The following is an 18575-nucleotide window of genomic DNA, read 5'->3' on the forward strand; positions in this document are numbered from 1 at the left end:
TAGGGGCCCCGTAGACAACAAATATGGGACAACGGTTTGCCCTCAGCATCGAAAGCCGAAGAGGGAGGAGGGAAAGCTGCTGCGAGTGATCTTCAGCACACAGTCACCTTTGCAACGGTGACTCCATCATTGCTGTCACTGCTCACTTTCCTATCAGAGGTGGCACTTGAATGCAACTTATCCGGAGCTTGCTCTCGCCTACCCAGCACCGCAGGTAGTAGAGCACAAACATTTAGCCTCTCCCGAAGAAAAGCTTGTGTTGGTCCTCTTCAGCACACAGTCTTCTTTGCAAGGGTGAAACCGTCATTGATGTCTCTCCTCACTTTCAGGAGTAAAAGTCGTTTTGAAAGCAACATCTCTGGAGCTTGCTCTCGCCTGCCCAGCAGCTCTGGGAGTAGGGCACGAATGTTTGCCCTCAGCTTCCAAAGTCGATCAGGGAGGAGGGAGAGCTGCTGCTATTGATCTTGAGAAGACAGTCAGGTCTGCCACGGTGACTCCATCACTGCTGTCACAGCTCACTTTCACGCCTAAAAGTTCTTTGGAATACAACTTCTCCGGAGCTTGCTCTCCTCTACCCAGCAGCACTTGGACTAGAGCAGGACGTTTGGCCTCTGCTTCCACAGACGAAGAGTCAGGCGGGAAAGCTGGTGCTTGGAATCTTCAGCACACAGTCAGCTTTGTAACACTGCCACCATCTTTGATGTCCCTACTCACTTTCATGCCTAAAAGTCCATTTGAATGCAACATCTGCGGAACTGCTCTCGGGTGTCCAGGAAGAGAGTAAGTAGAGCACGAACGTTTGGCATTTGCCTCTACAGTGAGAGAGCCAGGAATCAAAGCATGTGCTGCACCTCTTCAGCACAGAGTCAGCTTTGGAACAGTGTCACCATCAATGCCTTCGCTCCTCTCTTTCATACGTAAAAGTCCATTGGAATTTTACCTCTCCTGAGCTTGCTCTAGGGGACCCGTAGCAAAACGAATAGGGCACGAACGTTTCCCCTCAGCTTCCAAAGCCGAAGAGGGAGGAGGGAAAGCTGCTGCGAGTGATCTTCAGGACACAGTCAGCTTTGCAACTGTAACTCCATCACTGCTGCCACAGCTCACTTTCACGCCTAAAAGTTCATTGGAATACAACTTCTCCGGAGCTTGCTCTCCTCTCCCCAGCAGCACTTGGACTAGAGCAGGACGTTTGGCCTCTGCTTCCACAGGCGAAGAGCCAGCCGGAGATAAAGCTGCTGATGGACTCTTCAGCACACAGTCAGCTTTGTGACACTGCCAGCATCATTGATGTCGCAGCTCACTTTCATGCCTAAAAGTCCATTTGAATGCAACATCTGCGGAACTGCTCTCGGGTGCCCAGGAAGAGAGTGAGTAGAGTACGAACGTTTGGCATTTGCGTCTACAGTGAGAGAGCCAGGAATCAAAGCATGTGCTGCACCTCTTCAGCACACAGTCAGCTTTGCAACAGTGTCACCATCATTGCCTTCGCTCCTCTCTTTCATAGTTAAAACCTCCATTAGAATTTTATCTCTCCGGAGACTGCTGTAGGGGCCCTGTAGACAACAAATATGGGACAACGGTTTGCCCTCAGCTTCCAAAGCCGAAGAGGGAGGAGGGAAAGCTGCTGCGAGTGATCTTGAGAACACAGTCACCTCTGCAACGGTGACTCCATCATTGCTGTCACTGCTCACTTTCCTATCAGAGGTGGCAGTTGAATGCAACTTCTCCGGAGCTTGCTCTCGCCTACCCAGCACCGCAGGTAGTAGAGCACAAACATTTAGCCTCTCCCGAAGAAAAGCTGGTGTTGGGCCTCTTCAGCACACAGTCTTCTTTGCAAGGGTGAAACCGTCATTGATGTCGGTCCTCACTTTCAGGAGTAAAAGTCCTTTTGAAAGCAACATCTCCGGAGTTTGCTCTCGGCTGGCCAGCAGCTCTGGTAGTAGGGCACGAATGTTTGCCCTCAGCTTCCAAACTCCATCAGGGAGGAGGGAGAGCTGCTGCTACTGATCTTGAGAACACAGTCAGCTTGGCAACGGTGACTCCATCACTGCTGTCACAGCTCACTTTCTCGCCTAAAAGTTCATTTAAATGCAACTTCTCCGGAGCTTGCTCTCCTCTACCCAGCAGCACTGGGACTAGAGCAGGACGTTTGGCCTCTGCTTCCACAAACGCAGAGCCAGGTGGGAAAGCTGGTGCTTGGACTCTTCAGCACACAGTCAGCTTCTTAACGCTGCCACCATCTTTGATGTCGCTACTCACATTCATGCCTAAAAGTCCATTTGAATGCAACATCTGCGGAACTACTCTCGGGTGCCCAGGAAGAGAGTAGAGCACGAACGTTTGGCATTTGCCTCTACAGTGAGAGAGCCAGGAATCAAAGCATGTGTTGCACCTATTCAGCACACATTCAGCTTTGCAACAGTGTCACCATCACTGCATTCGCTCCTCTCTTTCATACGTAAAAGTCCATTAGACTTGTACCTCTCCGTAGCTTGTTGTAGGGGACCCGTAGCAAAACGAGAAGGGCGCGAACGTTTGCCCTCAGCTTCGAAAGCCGAACAGGGATGAGGGAAAGCTGCTGCTACTGATCTTGAGAACACAGTCAGCTCTGCAACGGTGACTCCATCACTGCTGTCACAGCTCACTTTCACGCCTAAAAGTTCATTGGAATACAACTTCTCCGGAGCTTGCTCTCGGATACCCAGCAGCACTGGGACTAGAGCAGGACGTTTGGCCTCTGCTTCCAAAGACGAAGAGCCAGCCGGAGGTAAAGCTGCTGATGGACTCTTCAGCACACAGTCAGCTTTGTAACACTGCCAGCATCATTGATGTCGCAGCTCACTTTCACGCCTAGAAGTCCATTTGAATGCAACATCTGCGGAACTGCTCTCGGGTGCCCAGGAAGAGAGTGAGTAGAGTACGAACGTTTGGCATTTGCCTCTACAGAGAGAGAGACAGGAATCAAAGCATGTGCTGCACCTCTTCAGCACAGAGTCAGCTTTGCAACAGTGTCACCACCATTGCCTTCGCTCCTCTCTTTCATACGTAAAAGTCCATTGGAATTGTACCTCTCCGGAGATTGCTGTAGGGGCCCCGTTGACAACGAATATGGGACAACGGTTTGCCCTCAGCTTCCAAAGCCGAAGAGGGAGGAGGGAAAGCTTCTGAGAGTGATCTTCAGCACACAGTCAGTTTGGCAACGGTGACTCCACTGCTGTCACAGCTCACTTTCTCGCCTAAAAGTTCATTGGAATGCAACTTCTCCGGAGCGTGCTCTCGGCTACCCAGCAGCACTGGGACTAGAGCAGGACGTTTGGCTTCTGCTTCCACAGACGCAGAGCCAGGCGGGAAAGCTGGTGCTTGGAGTCTTCAGCACACAGCTCTTTAACACTGCCACCATCTTTGATGTCGCTACTCACTTTCATGCCTAAAAGTCCATTTGAATGCAACATCTGCGGAACTGCTCTCTGGTGCCCAGGAAGAGAGTAAGTAGAGCACGAACGTTTGGCTTTTGCCTCTACAATGAGAGAGCCAGGAATCAAAGCATGTGCTGCACCTCTTCAGCACACAGTCAGCTTTGCAACAGTGTCACCATCATTGCCTTCGCGCCTCTCTTTCATAGGTAAAACCTCCATTAGAATTGTATCTCTCCGGAGATTGCTGTAGGGGCCCGTAGACAACAAATATGGGACAACGGTTTGCCCTCAGCATCGAAAGCCGAAGAGGGAGGAGGGAAAGCTGCTGCGAGTGATCTTCAGCACACAGTCACCTTTGCAACGGTGACTCCATCATTGCTGTCACTGCTCACTTTCCTATCAGAGGTGGCACTTGAATGCAACTTATCCGGAGCTTGCTCTCGCCTACCCAGCACCGCAGGTAGTAGAGCACAAACATTTAGCCTCTCCCGAAGAAAAGCTTGTGTTGGTCCTCTTCAGCACACAGTCTTCTTTGCAAGGGTGAAACCGTCATTGATGTCTCTCCTCACTTTCAGGAGTAAAAGTCGTTTTGAAAGCAACATCTCTGGAGCTTGCTCTCGCCTGCCCAGCAGCTCTGGGAGTAGGGCACGAATGTTTGCCCTCAGCTTCCAAAGTCGATCAGGGAGGAGGGAGAGCTGCTGCTATTGATCTTGAGAAGACAGTCAGGTCTGCCACGGTGACTCCATCACTGCTGTCACAGCTCACTTTCACGCCTAAAAGTTCTTTGGAATACAACTTCTCCGGAGCTTGCTCTCCTCTACCCAGCAGCACTTGGACTAGAGCAGGACGTTTGGCCTCTGCTTCCACAGACGAAGAGTCAGGCGGGAAAGCTGGTGCTTGGAATCTTCAGCACACAGTCAGCTTTGTAACACTGCCACCATCTTTGATGTCCCTACTCACTTTCATGCCTAAAAGTCCATTTGAATGCAACATCTGCGGAACTGCCCTCGGGTGTCCAGGAAGAGAGTAAGTAGAGCACGAACGTTTGGCATTTGCCTCTACAGTGAAAAAACCAGGAATCAAAGCATGTGCTGCACCTCTTCAGCACAGAGTCAGCTTTGGAACAGTGTCACCATCAATGCCTTCGCTCCTCTCTTTCATACGTAAAAGTCCATTGGAATTTTACCTCTCCTGAGCTTGCTCTAGGGGACCCGTAGCAAAACGAATAGGGCACGAACGTTTCCCCTCAGCTTCCAAAGCCGAAGAGGGAGGAGGGAAAGCTGCTGCGAGTGATCTTCAGGACACAGTCAGCTTTGCAACTGTAACTCCATCACTGCTGCCACAGCTCACTTTCACGCCTAAAAGTTCATTGGAATACAACTTCTCCGGAGCTTGCTCTCCTCTCCCCAGCAGCACTTGGACTAGAGCAGGACGTTTGGCCTCTGCTTCCACAGGCGAAGAGCCAGCCGGAGATAAAGCTGCTGATGGACTCTTCAGCACACAGTCAGCTTTGTGACACTGCCAGCATCATTGATGTCGCAGCTCACTTTCATGCCTAAAAGTCCATTTGAATGCAACATCTGCGGAACTGCTCTCGGGTGCCCAGGAAGAGAGTGAGTAGAGTACGAACGTTTGGCATTTGCGTCTACAGTGAGAGAGCCAGGAATCAAAGCATGTGCTGCACCTCTTCAGCACACAGTCAGCTTTGCAACAGTGTCACCATCATTGCCTTCGCTCCTCTCTTTCATAGGTAAAACCTCCATTAGAATTTTATCTCTCCGGAGACTGCTGTAGGGCCCTGTAGACAACAAATATGGGACAACGGTTTGCCCTCAGCTTCCAAAGCCGAAGAGGGAGGAGGGAAAGCTGCTGCGAGTGATCTTGAGAACACAGTCACCTCTGCAACGGTGACTCCATCATTGCTGTCACTGCTCACTTTCCTATCAGAGGTGGCAGTTGAATGCAACTTCTCCGGAGCTTGCTCTCGCCTACCCAGCACCGCAGGTAGTAGAGCACAAACATTTAGCCTCTCCCGAAGAAAAGCTGGTGTTGGGCCTCTTCAGCACACAGTCTTCTTTGCAAGGGTGAAACCGTCATTGATGTCGGTCCTCACTTTCAGGAGTAAAAGTCCTTTTGAAAGCAACATCTCCGGAGTTTGCTCTCGGCTGGCCAGCAGCTCTGGGAGTAGGGCACGAATGTTTGCCCTCAGCTTCCAAACTCCATCAGGGAGGAGGGAGAGCTGCTGCTACTGATCTTGAGAACACAGTCAGCTTGTCAACGGTGACTCCATCACTGCTGTCACAGCTCACTTTCTCGCCTAAAAGTTCATTTAAATGCAACTTCTCCGGAGCTTGCTCTCCTCTACCCAGCAGCACTGGGACTAGAGCAGGACGTTTGGCCTCTGCTTCCACAAACGCAGAGCCAGGTGGGAAAGCTGGTGCTTGGACTCTTCAGCACACAGTCAGCTTCTTAACGCTGCCACCATCTTTGATGTCGCTACTCACATTCATGCCTAAAAGTCCATTTGAATGCAACATCTGCGGAACTACTCTCGGGTGCCCAGGAAGAGAGTAGAGCACGAACGTTTGGCATTTGCCTCTACAGTGAGAGAGCCAGGAATCAAAGCATGTGTTGCACCTATTCAGCACACATTCAGCTTTGCAACAGTGTCACCATCACTGCATTCGCTCCTCTCTTTCATACGTAAAAGTCCATTAGACTTGTACCTCTCCGTAGCTTGTTGTAGGGGACCCGTAGCAAAACGAGAAGGGCGCGAACGTTTGCCCTCAGCTTCGAAAGCCGAACAGGGATGAGGGAAAGCTGCTGCTACTGATCTTGAGAACACAGTCAGCTCTGCAACGGTGACTCCATCACTGCTGTCACAGCTCACTTTCACGCCTAAAAGTTCATTGGAATACAACTTCTCCGGAGCTTGCTCTCGGATACCCAGCAGCACTGGGACTAGAGCAGGACGTTTGGCCTCTGCTTCCAAAGACGAAGAGCCAGCCGGAGGTAAAGCTGCTGATGGACTCTTCAGCACACAGTCAGCTTTGTAACACTGCCAGCATCATTGATGTCGCAGCTCACTTTCACGCCTAGAAGTCCATTTGAATGCAACATCTGCGGAACTGCTCTCGGGTGCCCAGGAAGAGAGTGAGTAGAGTACGAACGTTTGGCATTTGCCTCTACAGAGAGAGAGACAGGAATCAAAGCATGTGCTGCACCTCTTCAGCACAGAGTCAGCTTTGCAACAGTGTCACCACCATTGCCTTCGCTCCTCTCTTTCATACGTAAAAGTCCATTGGAATTGTACCTCTCCGGAGATTGCTGTAGGGGCCCCGTTGACAACGAATATGGGACAACGGTTTGCCCTCAGCTTCCAAAGCCGAAGAGGGAGGAGGGAAAGCTTCTGAGAGTGATCTTCAGCACACAGTCAGTTTGGCAACGGTGACTCCACTGCTGTCACAGCTCACTTTCTCGCCTAAAAGTTCATTGGAATGCAACTTCTCCGGAGCGTGCTCTCGGCTACCCAGCAGCACTGGACTAGAGCAGGACGTTTGGCTTCTGCTTCCACAGACGCAGAGCCAGGCGGGAAAGCTGGTGCTTGGAGTCTTCAGCACACAGCTCTTTAACACTGCCACCATCTTTGATGTCGCTACTCACTTTCATGCCTAAAAGTCCATTTGAATGCAACATCTGCGGAACTGCTCTCTGGTGCCCAGGAAGAGAGTAAGTAGAGCACGAACGTTTGGCTTTTGCCTCTACAATGAGAGAGCCAGGAATCAAAGCATGTGCTGCACCTCTTCAGCACACAGTCAGCTTTGCAACAGTGTCACCATCATTGCCTTCGCGCCTCTCTTTCATAGGTAAAACCTCCATTAGAATTGTATCTCTCCGGAGATTGCTGTAGGGGCCCCGTAGACAACAAATATGGGACAACGGTTTGCCCTCAGCATCGAAAGCCGAAGAGGGAGGAGGGAAAGCTGCTGCGAGTGATCTTCAGCACACAGTCACCTTTGCAACGGTGACTCCATCATTGCTGTCACTGCTCACTTTCCTATCAGAGGTGGCACTTGAATGCAACTTATCCGGAGCTTGCTCTCGCCTACCCAGCACCGCAGGTAGTAGAGCACAAACATTTAGCCTCTCCCGAAGAAAAGCTTGTGTTGGTCCTCTTCAGCACACAGTCTTCTTTGCAAGGGTGAAACCGTCATTGATGTCTCTCCTCACTTTCAGGAGTAAAAGTCGTTTTGAAAGCAACATCTCTGGAGCTTGCTCTCGCCTGCCCAGCAGCTCTGGGAGTAGGGCACGAATGTTTGCCCTCAGCTTCCAAAGTCGATCAGGGAGGAGGGAGAGCTGCTGCTATTGATCTTGAGAAGACAGTCAGGTCTGCCACGGTGACTCCATCACTGCTGTCACAGCTCACTTTCACGCCTAAAAGTTCTTTGGAATACAACTTCTCCGGAGCTTGCTCTCCTCTACCCAGCAGCACTTGGACTAGAGCAGGACGTTTGGCCTCTGCTTCCACAGACGAAGAGTCAGGCGGGAAAGCTGGTGCTTGGAATCTTCAGCACACAGTCAGCTTTGTAACACTGCCACCATCTTTGATGTCCCTACTCACTTTCATGCCTAAAAGTCCATTTGAATGCAACATCTGCGGAACTGCCCTCGGGTGTCCAGGAAGAGAGTAAGTAGAGCACGAACGTTTGGCATTTGCCTCTACAGTGAAAAAACCAGGAATCAAAGCATGTGCTGCACCTCTTCAGCACAGAGTCAGCTTTGGAACAGTGTCACCATCAATGCCTTCGCTCCTCTCTTTCATACGTAAAAGTCCATTGGAATTTTACCTCTCCTGAGCTTGCTCTAGGGGACCCGTAGCAAAACGAATAGGGCACGAACGTTTCCCCTCAGCTTCCAAAGCCGAAGAGGGAGGAGGGAAAGCTGCTGCGAGTGATCTTCAGGACACAGTCAGCTTTGCAACTGTAACTCCATCACTGCTGCCACAGCTCACTTTCACGCCTAAAAGTTCATTGGAATACAACTTCTCCGGAGCTTGCTCTCCTCTCCCCAGCAGCACTTGGACTAGAGCAGGACGTTTGGCCTCTGCTTCCACAGGCGAAGAGCCAGCCGGAGATAAAGCTGCTGATGGACTCAGCACACAGTCAGCTTTGTGACACTGCCAGCATCATTGATGTCGCAGCTCACTTTCATGCCTAAAAGTCCATTTGAATGCAACATCTGCGGAACTGCTCTCGGGTGCCCAGGAAGAGAGTGAGTAGAGTACGAACGTTTGGCATTTGCGTCTACAGTGAGAGAGCCAGGAATCAAAGCATGTGCTGCACCTCTTCAGCACACAGTCAGCTTTGCAACAGTGTCACCATCATTGCCTTCGCTCCTCTCTTTCATAGGTAAAACCTCCATTAGAATTTTATCTCTCCGGAGACTGCTGTAGGGGCCCTGTAGACAACAAATATGGGACAACGGTTTGCCCTCAGCTTCCAAAGCCGAAGAGGGAGGAGGGAAAGCTGCTGCGAGTGATCTTGAGAACACAGTCACCTCTGCAACGGTGACTCCATCATTGCTGTCACTGCTCACTTTCCTATCAGAGGTGGCAGTTGAATGCAACTTCTCCGGAGCTTGCTCTCGCCTACCCAGCACCGCAGGTAGTAGAGCACAAACATTTAGCCTCTCCCGAAGAAAAGCTGGTGTTGGGCCTCTTCAGCACACAGTCTTCTTTGCAAGGGTGAAACCGTCATTGATGTCGGTCCTCACTTTCAGGAGTAAAAGTCCTTTTGAAAGCAACATCTCCGGAGCTTGCTCTCGGCTGGCCAGCAGCTCTGGGAGTAGGGCACGAATGTTTGCCCTCAGCTTCCAAACTCCATCAGGGAGGAGGGAGAGCTGCTGCTACTGATCTTGAGAACACAGTCAGCTTGGCAACGGTGACTCCATCACTGCTGTCACAGCTCACTTTCTCGCCTAAAAGTTCATTTAAATGCAACTTCTCCGGAGCTTGCTCTCCTCTACCCAGCAGCACTGGGACTAGAGCAGGACGTTTGGCCTCTGCTTCCACAAACGCAGAGCCAGGTGGGAAAGCTGGTGCTTGGACTCTTCAGCACACAGTCAGCTTCTTAACGCTGCCACCATCTTTGATGTCGCTACTCACATTCATGCCTAAAAGTCCATTTGAATGCAACATCTGCGGAACTACTCTCGGGTGCCCAGGAAGAGAGTAGAGCACGAACGTTTGGCATTTGCCTCTACAGTGAGAGAGCCAGGAATCAAAGCATGTGTTGCACCTATTCAGCACACATTCAGCTTTGCAACAGTGTCACCATCACTGCATTCGCTCCTCTCTTTCATACGTAAAAGTCCATTAGACTTGTACCTCTCCGTAGCTTGTTGTAGGGGACCCGTAGCAAAACGAGAAGGGCACGAACGTTTGCCCTCAGCTTCGAAAGCCGAACAGGGATGAGGGAAAGCTGCTGCTACTGATCTTGAGAACACAGTCAGCTCTGCAACGGTGACTCCATCACTGCTGTCACAGCTCACTTTCACGCCTAAAAGTTCATTGGAATACAACTTCTCCGGAGCTTGCTCTCGGATACCCAGCAGCACTGGGACTAGAGCAGGACGTTTGGCCTCTGCTTCCAAAGACGAAGAGCCAGCCGGAGGTAAAGCTGCTGATGGACTCTTCAGCACACAGTCAGCTTTGTAACACTGCCAGCATCATTGATGTCGCAGCTCACTTTCACGCCTAGAAGTCCATTTGAATGCAACATCTGCGGAACTGCTCTCGGGTGCCCAGGAAGAGAGTGAGTAGAGTACGAACGTTTGGCATTTGCCTCTACAGAGAGAGAGACAGGAATCAAAGCATGTGCTGCACCTCTTCAGCACAGAGTCAGCTTTGCAACAGTGTCACCACCATTGCCTTCGCTCCTCTCTTTCATACGTAAAAGTCCATTGGAATTGTACCTCTCCGGAGATTGCTGTAGGGGCCCCGTTGACAACGAATATGGGACAACGGTTTGCCCTCAGCTTCCAAAGCCGAAGAGGGAGGAGGGAAAGCTTCTGAGAGTGATCTTCAGCACACAGTCAGTTTGGCAACGGTGACTCCACTGCTGTCACAGCTCACTTTCTCGCCTAAAAGTTCATTGGAATGCAACTTCTCCGGAGCGTGCTCTCGGCTACCCAGCAGCACTGGGACTAGAGCAGGACGTTTGGCTTCTGCTTCCACAGACGCAGAGCCAGGCGGGAAAGCTGGTGCTTGGAGTCTTCAGCACACAGCTCTTTAACACTGCCACCATCTTTGATGTCGCTACTCACTTTCATGCCTAAAAGTCCATTTGAATGCAACATCTGCGGAACTGCTCTCTGGTGCCCAGGAAGAGAGTAAGTAGAGCACGAACGTTTGGCTTTTGCCTCTACAATGAGAGAGCCAGGAATCAAAGCATGTGCTGCACCTCTTCAGCACACAGTCAGCTTTGCAACAGTGTCACCATCATTGCCTTCGCGCCTCTCTTTCATAGGTAAAACCTCCATTAGAATTGTATCTCTCCGGAGATTGCTGTAGGGGCCCCGTAGACAACAAATATGGGACAACGGTTTGCCCTCAGCATCCAAAGCCGAAGAGGGAGGAGGGAAAGCTGCTGCGAGTGATCTTCAGCACACAGTCACCTTTGCAACGGTGACTCCATCATTGCTGTCACTGCTCACTTTCCTATCAGAGGTGGCACTTGAATGCAACTTCTCCGGAGCTTGCTCTCGCCTACCCAGCACCGCAGGTAGTAGAGCACAAACATTTAGCCTCTCCCGAAGAAAAGCTTGTGTTGGTCCTCTTCAGCACACAGTCTTCTTTGCAAGGGTGAAACCGTCATTGATGTCTCTCCTCACTTTCAGGAGTAAAAGTCGTTTTGAAAGCAACATCTCTGGAGCTTGCTCTCGCCTGCCCAGCAGCTCTGGGAGTAGGGCACGAATGTTTGCCCTCAGCTTCCAAAGTCGATCAGGGAGGAGGGAGAGCTGCTGCTATTGATCTTGAGAAGACAGTCAGGTCTGCCACGGTGACTCCATCACTGCTGTCACAGCTCACTTTCACGCCTAAAAGTTCTTTGGAATACAACTTCTCCGGAGCTTGCTCTCCTCTACCCAGCAGCACTTGGACTAGAGCAGGACGTTTGGCCTCTGCTTCCACAGACGAAGAGTCAGGCGGGAAAGCTGGTGCTTGGAATCTTCAGCACACAGTCAGCTTTGTAACACTGCCACCATCTTTGATGTCCCTACTCACTTTCATGCCTAAAAGTCCATTTGAATGCAACATCTGCGGAACTGCCCTCGGGTGTCCAGGAAGAGAGTAAGTAGAGCACGAACGTTTGGCATTTGCCTCTACAGTGAAAAAACCAGGAATCAAAGCATGTGCTGCACCTCTTCAGCACAGAGTCAGCTTTGCAACAGTGTCACCATCAATGCCTTCGCTCCTCTCTTTCATACGTAAAAGTCCATTGGAATTTTACCTCTCCTGAGCTTGCTCTAGGGGACCCGTAGCAAAACGAATAGGGCACGAACGTTTCCCCTCAGCTTCCAAAGCCGAAGAGGGAGGAGGGAAAGCTGCTGCGAGTGATCTTCAGGACACAGTCAGCTTTGCAACTGTAACTCCATCACTGCTGCCACAGCTCACTTTCACGCCTAAAAGTTCATTGGAATACAACTTCTCCGGAGCTTGCTCTCCTCTCCCCAGCAGCACTTGGACTAGAGCAGGACGTTTGGCCTCTGCTTCCACAGGCGAAGAGCCAGCCGGAGATAAAGCTGCTGATGGACTCTTCAGCACACAGTCAGCTTTGTGACACTGCCAGCATCATTGATGTCGCAGCTCACTTTCATGCCTAAAAGTCCATTTGAATGCAACATCTGCGGAACTGCTCTCGGGTGCCCAGGAAGAGAGTGAGTAGAGTACGAACGTTTGGCATTTGCGTCTACAGTGAGAGAGCCAGGAATCAAAGCATGTGCTGCACCTCTTCAGCACACAGTCAGCTTTGCAACAGTGTCACCATCATTGCCTTCGCTCCTCTCTTTCATAGGTAAAACCTCCATTAGAATTTTATCTCTCCGGAGACTGCTGTAGGGGCCCTGTAGACAACAAATATGGGACAACGGTTTGCCCTCAGCTTCCAAAGCCGAAGAGGGAGGAGGGAAAGCTGCTGCGAGTGATCTTGAGAACACAGTCACCTCTGCAACGGTGACTCCATCATTGCTGTCACTGCTCACTTTCCTATCAGAGGTGGCAGTTGAATGCAACTTCTCCGGAGCTTGCTCTCGCCTACCCAGCACCGCAGGTAGTAGAGCACAAACATTTAGCCTCTCCCGAAGAAAAGCTGGTGTTGGGCCTCTTCAGCACACAGTCTTCTTTGCAAGGGTGAAACCGTCATTGATGTCGGTCCTCACTTTCAGGAGTAAAAGTCCTTTTGAAAGCAACATCTCCGGAGCTTGCTCTCGGCTGGCCAGCAGCTCTGGGAGTAGGGCACGAATGTTTGCCCTCAGCTTCCAAACTCCATCAGGGAGGAGGGAGAGCTGCTGCTACTGATCTTGAGAACACAGTCAGCTTGGCAACGGTGACTCCATCACTGCTGTCACAGCTCACTTTCTCGCCTAAAAGTTCATTTAAATGCAACTTCTCCGGAGCTTGCTCTCCTCTACCCAGCAGCACTGGGACTAGAGCAGGACGTTTGGCCTCTGCTTCCACAAACGCAGAGCCAGGTGGGAAAGCTGGTGCTTGGACTCTTCAGCACACAGTCAGCTTCTTAACGCTGCCACCATCTTTGATGTCGCTACTCACATTCATGCCTAAAAGTCCATTTGAATGCAACATCTGCGGAACTACTCTCGGGTGCCCAGGAAGAGAGTAGAGCACGAACGTTTGGCATTTGCCTCTACAGTGAGAGAGCCAGGAATCAAAGCATGTGTTGCACCTATTCAGCACACATTCAGCTTTGCAACAGTGTCACCATCACTGCATTCGCTCCTCTCTTTCATACGTAAAAGTCCATTAGACTTGTACCTCTCCGTAGCTTGTTGTAGGGGACCCGTAGCAAAACGAGAAGGGCGCGAACGTTTGCCCTCAGCTTCGAAAGCCGAACAGGGATGAGGGAAAGCTGCTGCTACTGATCTTGAGAACACAGTCAGCTCTGCAACGGTGACTCCATCACTGCTGTCACAGCTCACTTTCACGCCTAAAAGTTCATTGGAATACAACTTCTCCGGAGCTTGCTCTCGGATACCCAGCAGCACTGGGACTAGAGCAGGACGTTTGGCCTCTGCTTCCAAAGACGAAGAGCCAGCCGGAGGTAAAGCTGCTGATGGACTCTTCAGCACACAGTCAGCTTTGTAACACTGCCAGCATCATTGATGTCGCAGCTCACTTTCACGCCTAGAAGTCCATTTGAATGCAACATCTGCGGAACTGCTCTCGGGTGCCCAGGAAGAGAGTGAGTAGAGTACGAACGTTTGGCATTTGCCTCTACAGAGAGAGAGACAGGAATCAAAGCATGTGCTGCACCTCTTCAGCACAGAGTCAGCTTTGCAACAGTGTCACCACCATTGCCTTCGATCCTCTCTTTCATACGTAAAAGTCCATTGGAATTGTACCTCTCCGGAGATTGCTGTAGGGGCCCCGTTGACAACGAATATGGGACAACGGTTTGCCCTCAGCTTCCAAAGCCGAAGAGGGAGGAGGGAAAGCTTCTGAGAGTGATCTTCAGCACACAGTCAGTTTGGCAACGGTGACTCCACTGCTGTCACAGCTCACTTTCTCGCCTAAAAGTTCATTGGAATGCAACTTCTCCGGAGCGTGCTCTCGGCTACCCAGCAGCACTGGGACTAGAGCAGGACGTTTGGCTTCTGCTTCCACAGACGCAGAGCCAGGCGGGAAAGCTGGTGCTTGGAGTCTTCAGCACACAGCTCTTTAACACTGCCACCATCTTTGATGTCGCTACTCACTTTCATGCCTAAAAGTCCATTTGAATGCAACATCTGCGGAACTGCTCTCTGGTGCCCAGGAAGAGAGTAAGTAGAGCACGAACGTTTGGCTTTTGCCTCTACAATGAGAGAGCCAGGAATCAAAGCATGTGCTGCACCTCTTCAGCACACAGTCAGCTTTGCAACAGTGTCACCATCATTGCCTTCGCGCCTCTCTTTCATAGGTAAAACCTCCATTAGAATTGTATCTCTCCGGAGATTGCTGTAGGGGCCCCGTAGACAACAAATATGGGACAACGGTTTGCCCTCAGCATCGAAAGCCGAAGAGGGAGGAGGGAAAGCTGCTGCGAGTGATCTTCAGCACACAGTCACCTTTGCAACGGTGACTCCATCATTGCTGTCACTGCTCACTTTCCTATCAGAGGTGGCACTTGAATGCAACTTCTCCGGAGCTTGCTCTCGCCTACCCAGCACCGCAGGTAGTAGAGCACAAACATTTAGCCTCTCCCGAAGAAAAGCTTGTGTTGGTCCTCTTCAGCACACAGTCTTCTTTGCAAGGGTGAAACCGTCATTGATGTCTCTCCTCACTTTCAGGAGTAAAAGTCGTTTTGAAAGCAACATCTCTGGAGCTTGCTCTCGCCTGCCCAGCAGCTCTGGGAGTAGGGCACGAATGTTTGCCCTCAGCTTCCAAAGTCGATCAGGGAGGAGGGAGAGCTGCTGCTATTGATCTTGAGAAGACAGTCAGGTCTGCCACGGTGACTCCATCACTGCTGTCACAGCTCACTTTCACGCCTAAAAGTTCTTTGGAATACAACTTCTCCGGAGCTTGCTCTCCTCTACCCAGCAGCACTTGGACTAGAGCAGGACGTTTGGCCTCTGCTTCCACAGACGAAGAGTCAGGCGGGAAAGCTGGTGCTTGGAATCTTCAGCACACAGTCAGCTTTGTAACACTGCCACCATCTTTGATGTCCCTACTCACTTTCATGCCTAAAAGTCCATTTGAATGCAACATCTGCGGAACTGCCCTCGGGTGCCCAGGAAGAGAGTAAGTAGAGCACGAACGTTTGGCATTTGCCTCTACAGTGAAAAAACCAGGAATCAAAGCATGTGCTGCACCTCTTCAGCACAGAGTCAGCTTTGGAACAGTGTCACCATCAATGCCTTCGCTCCTCTCTTTCATACGTAAAAGTCCATTGGAATTTTACCTCTCCTGAGCTTGCTCTAGGGGACCCGTAGCAAAACGAATAGGGCACGAACGTTTCCCCTCAGCTTCCAAAGCCGAAGAGGGAGGAGGGAAAGCTGCTGCGAGTGATCTTCAGGACACAGTCAGCTTTGCAACTGTAACTCCATCACTGCTGCCACAGCTCACTTTCACGCCTAAAAGTTCATTGGAATACAACTTCTCCGGAGCTTGCTCTCCTCTCCCCAGCAGCACTTGGACTAGAGCAGGACGTTTGGCCTCTGCTTCCACAGGCGAAGAGCCAGCCGGAGATAAAGCTGCTGATGGACTCTTCAGCACACAGTCAGCTTTGTGACACTGCCAGCATCATTGATGTCGCAGCTCACTTTCATGCCTAAAAGTCCATTTGAATGCAACATCTGCGGAACTGCTCTCGGGTGCCCAGGAAGAGAGTGAGTAGAGTACGAACGTTTGGCATTTGCGTCTACAGTGAGAGAGCCAGGAATCAAAGCATGTGCTGCACCTCTTCAGCACACAGTCAGCTTTGCAACAGTGTCACCATCATTGCCTTCGCTCCTCTCTTTCATAGGTAAAACCTCCATTAGAATTTTATCTCTCCGGAGACTGCTGTAGGGGCCCTGTAGACAACAAATATGGGACAACGGTTTGCCCTCAGCTTCCAAAGCCGAAGAGGGAGGAGGGAAAGCTGCTGCGAGTGATCTTGAGAACACAGTCAGCTCTGCAACGGTGACTCCATCATTGCTGTCACTGCTCACTTTCCTATCAGAGGTGGCAGTTGAATGCAACTTCTCCGGAGCTTGCTCTCGCCTACCCAGCACCGCAGGTAGTAGAGCACAAACATTTAGCCTCTCCCGAAGAAAAGCTGGTGTTGGGCCTCTTCAGCACACAGTCTTCTTTGCAAGGGTGAAACCGTCATTGATGTCGGTCCTCACTTTCAGGAGTAAAAGTCCTTTTGAAAGCAACATCTCCGGAGCTTGCTCTCGGCTGGCCAGCAGCTCTGGGAGTAGGGCACGAATGTTTGCCCTCAGCTTCCAAACTCCATCAGGGAGGAGGGAGAGCTGCTGCTACTGATCTTGAGAACACAGTCAGCTTGGCAACGGTGACTCCATCACTGCTGTCACAGCTCACTTTCTCGCCTAAAAGTTCATTTAAATGCAACTTCTCCGGAGCTTGCTCTCCTCTACCCAGCAGCACTGGGACTAGAGCAGGACGTTTGGCCTCTGCTTCCACAAACGCAGAGCCAGGTGGGAAAGCTGGTGCTTGGACTCTTCAGCACACAGTCAGCTTCTTAACGCTGCCACCATCTTTGATGTCGCTACTCACTTTCATGCCTAAAAGTCCATTTGAATGCAACATCTGCGGAACTACTCTCGGGTGCCCAGGAAGAGAGTAGAGCACGAACGTTTGGCATTTGCCTCTACAGTGAGAGAGCCAGGAATCAAAGCATGTGTTGCACCTATTCAGCACACATTCAGCTTTGCAACAGTGTCACCATCACTGCATTCGCTCCTCTCTTTCATACGTAAAAGTCCATTAGACTTGTACCTCTCCGTAGCTTGTTGTAGGGGACCCGTAGCAAAACGAGAAGGGCGCGAACGTTTGCCCTCAGCTTCGAAAGCCGAACAGGGATGAGGGAAAGCTGCTGCTACTGATCTTGAGAACACAGTCAGCTCTGCAACGGTGACTCCATCACTGCTGTCACAGCTCACTTTCACGCCTAAAAGTTCATTGGAATACAACTTCTCCGGAGCTTGCTCTCGGATACCCAGCAGCACTGGGACTAGAGCAGGACGTTTGGCCTCTGCTTCCAAAGACGAAGAGCCAGCCGGAGGTAAAGCTGCTGATGGACTCTTCAGCACACAGTCAGCTTTGTAACACTGCCAGCATCATTGATGTCGCAGCTCACTTTCACGCCTAGAAGTCCATTTGAATGCAACATCTGCGGAACTGCTCTCGGGTGCCCAGGAAGAGAGTGAGTAGAGTACGAACGTTTGGCATTTGCCTCTACAGAGAGAGAGACAGGAATCAAAGCATGTGCTGCACCTCTTCAGCACAGAGTCAGCTTTGCAACAGTGTCACCACCATTGCCTTCGCTCCTCTCTTTCATACGTAAAAGTCCATTGGAATTGTACCTCTCCGGAGATTGCTGTAGGGGCCCCGTTGACAACGAATATGGGACAACGGTTTGCCCTCAGCTTCCAAAGCCGAAGAGGGAGGAGGGAAAGCTTCTGAGAGTGATCTTCAGCACACAGTCAGTTTGGCAACGGTGACTCCACTGCTGTCACAGCTCACTTTCTCGCCTAAAAGTTCATTGGAATGCAACTTCTCCGGAGCGTGCTCTCGGCTACCCAGCAGCACTGGGACTAGAGCAGGACGTTTGGCTTCTGCTTCCACAGACGCAGAGCCAGGCGGGAAAGCTGGTGCTTGGAGTCTTCAGCACACAGCTCTTTAACACTGCCACCATCTTTGATGTCGCTACTCACTTTCATGCCTAAAAGTCCATTTGAATGCAACATCTGCGGAACTGCTCTCTGGTGCCCAGGAAGAGAGTAAGTAGAGCACGAACGTTTGGCTTTTGCCTCTACAATGAGAGAGCCAGGAATCAAAGCATGTGCTGCACCTCTTCAGCACACAGTCAGCTTTGCAACAGTGTCACCATCATTGCCTTCGCGCCTCTCTTTCATAGGTAAAACCTCCATTAGAATTGTATCTCTCCGGAGATTGCTGTAGGGGCCCCGTAGACAACAAATATGGGACAACGGTTTGCCCTCAGCATCGAAAGCCGAAGAGGGAGGAGGGAAAGCTGCTGCGAGTGATCTTCAGCACACAGTCACCTTTGCAACGGTGACTCCATCATTGCTGTCACTGCTCACTTTCCTATCAGAGGTGGCACTTGAATGCAACTTCTCCGGAGCTTGCTCTCGCCTACCCAGCACCGCAGGTAGTAGAGCACAAACATTTAGCCTCTCCCGAAGAAAAGCTGGTGTTGGGCC

The sequence above is a fragment of the Pezoporus flaviventris genome, unplaced genomic scaffold (assembly GCF_033815535.1).
Source record: "Pezoporus flaviventris isolate CSIRO_AGI_PZ_B2104156 unplaced genomic scaffold, CSIRO_AGI_Pfla_v1 ptg000055l, whole genome shotgun sequence".
Classification (NCBI taxonomy): Eukaryota; Metazoa; Chordata; class Aves; order Psittaciformes; family Psittacidae; genus Pezoporus; species Pezoporus flaviventris.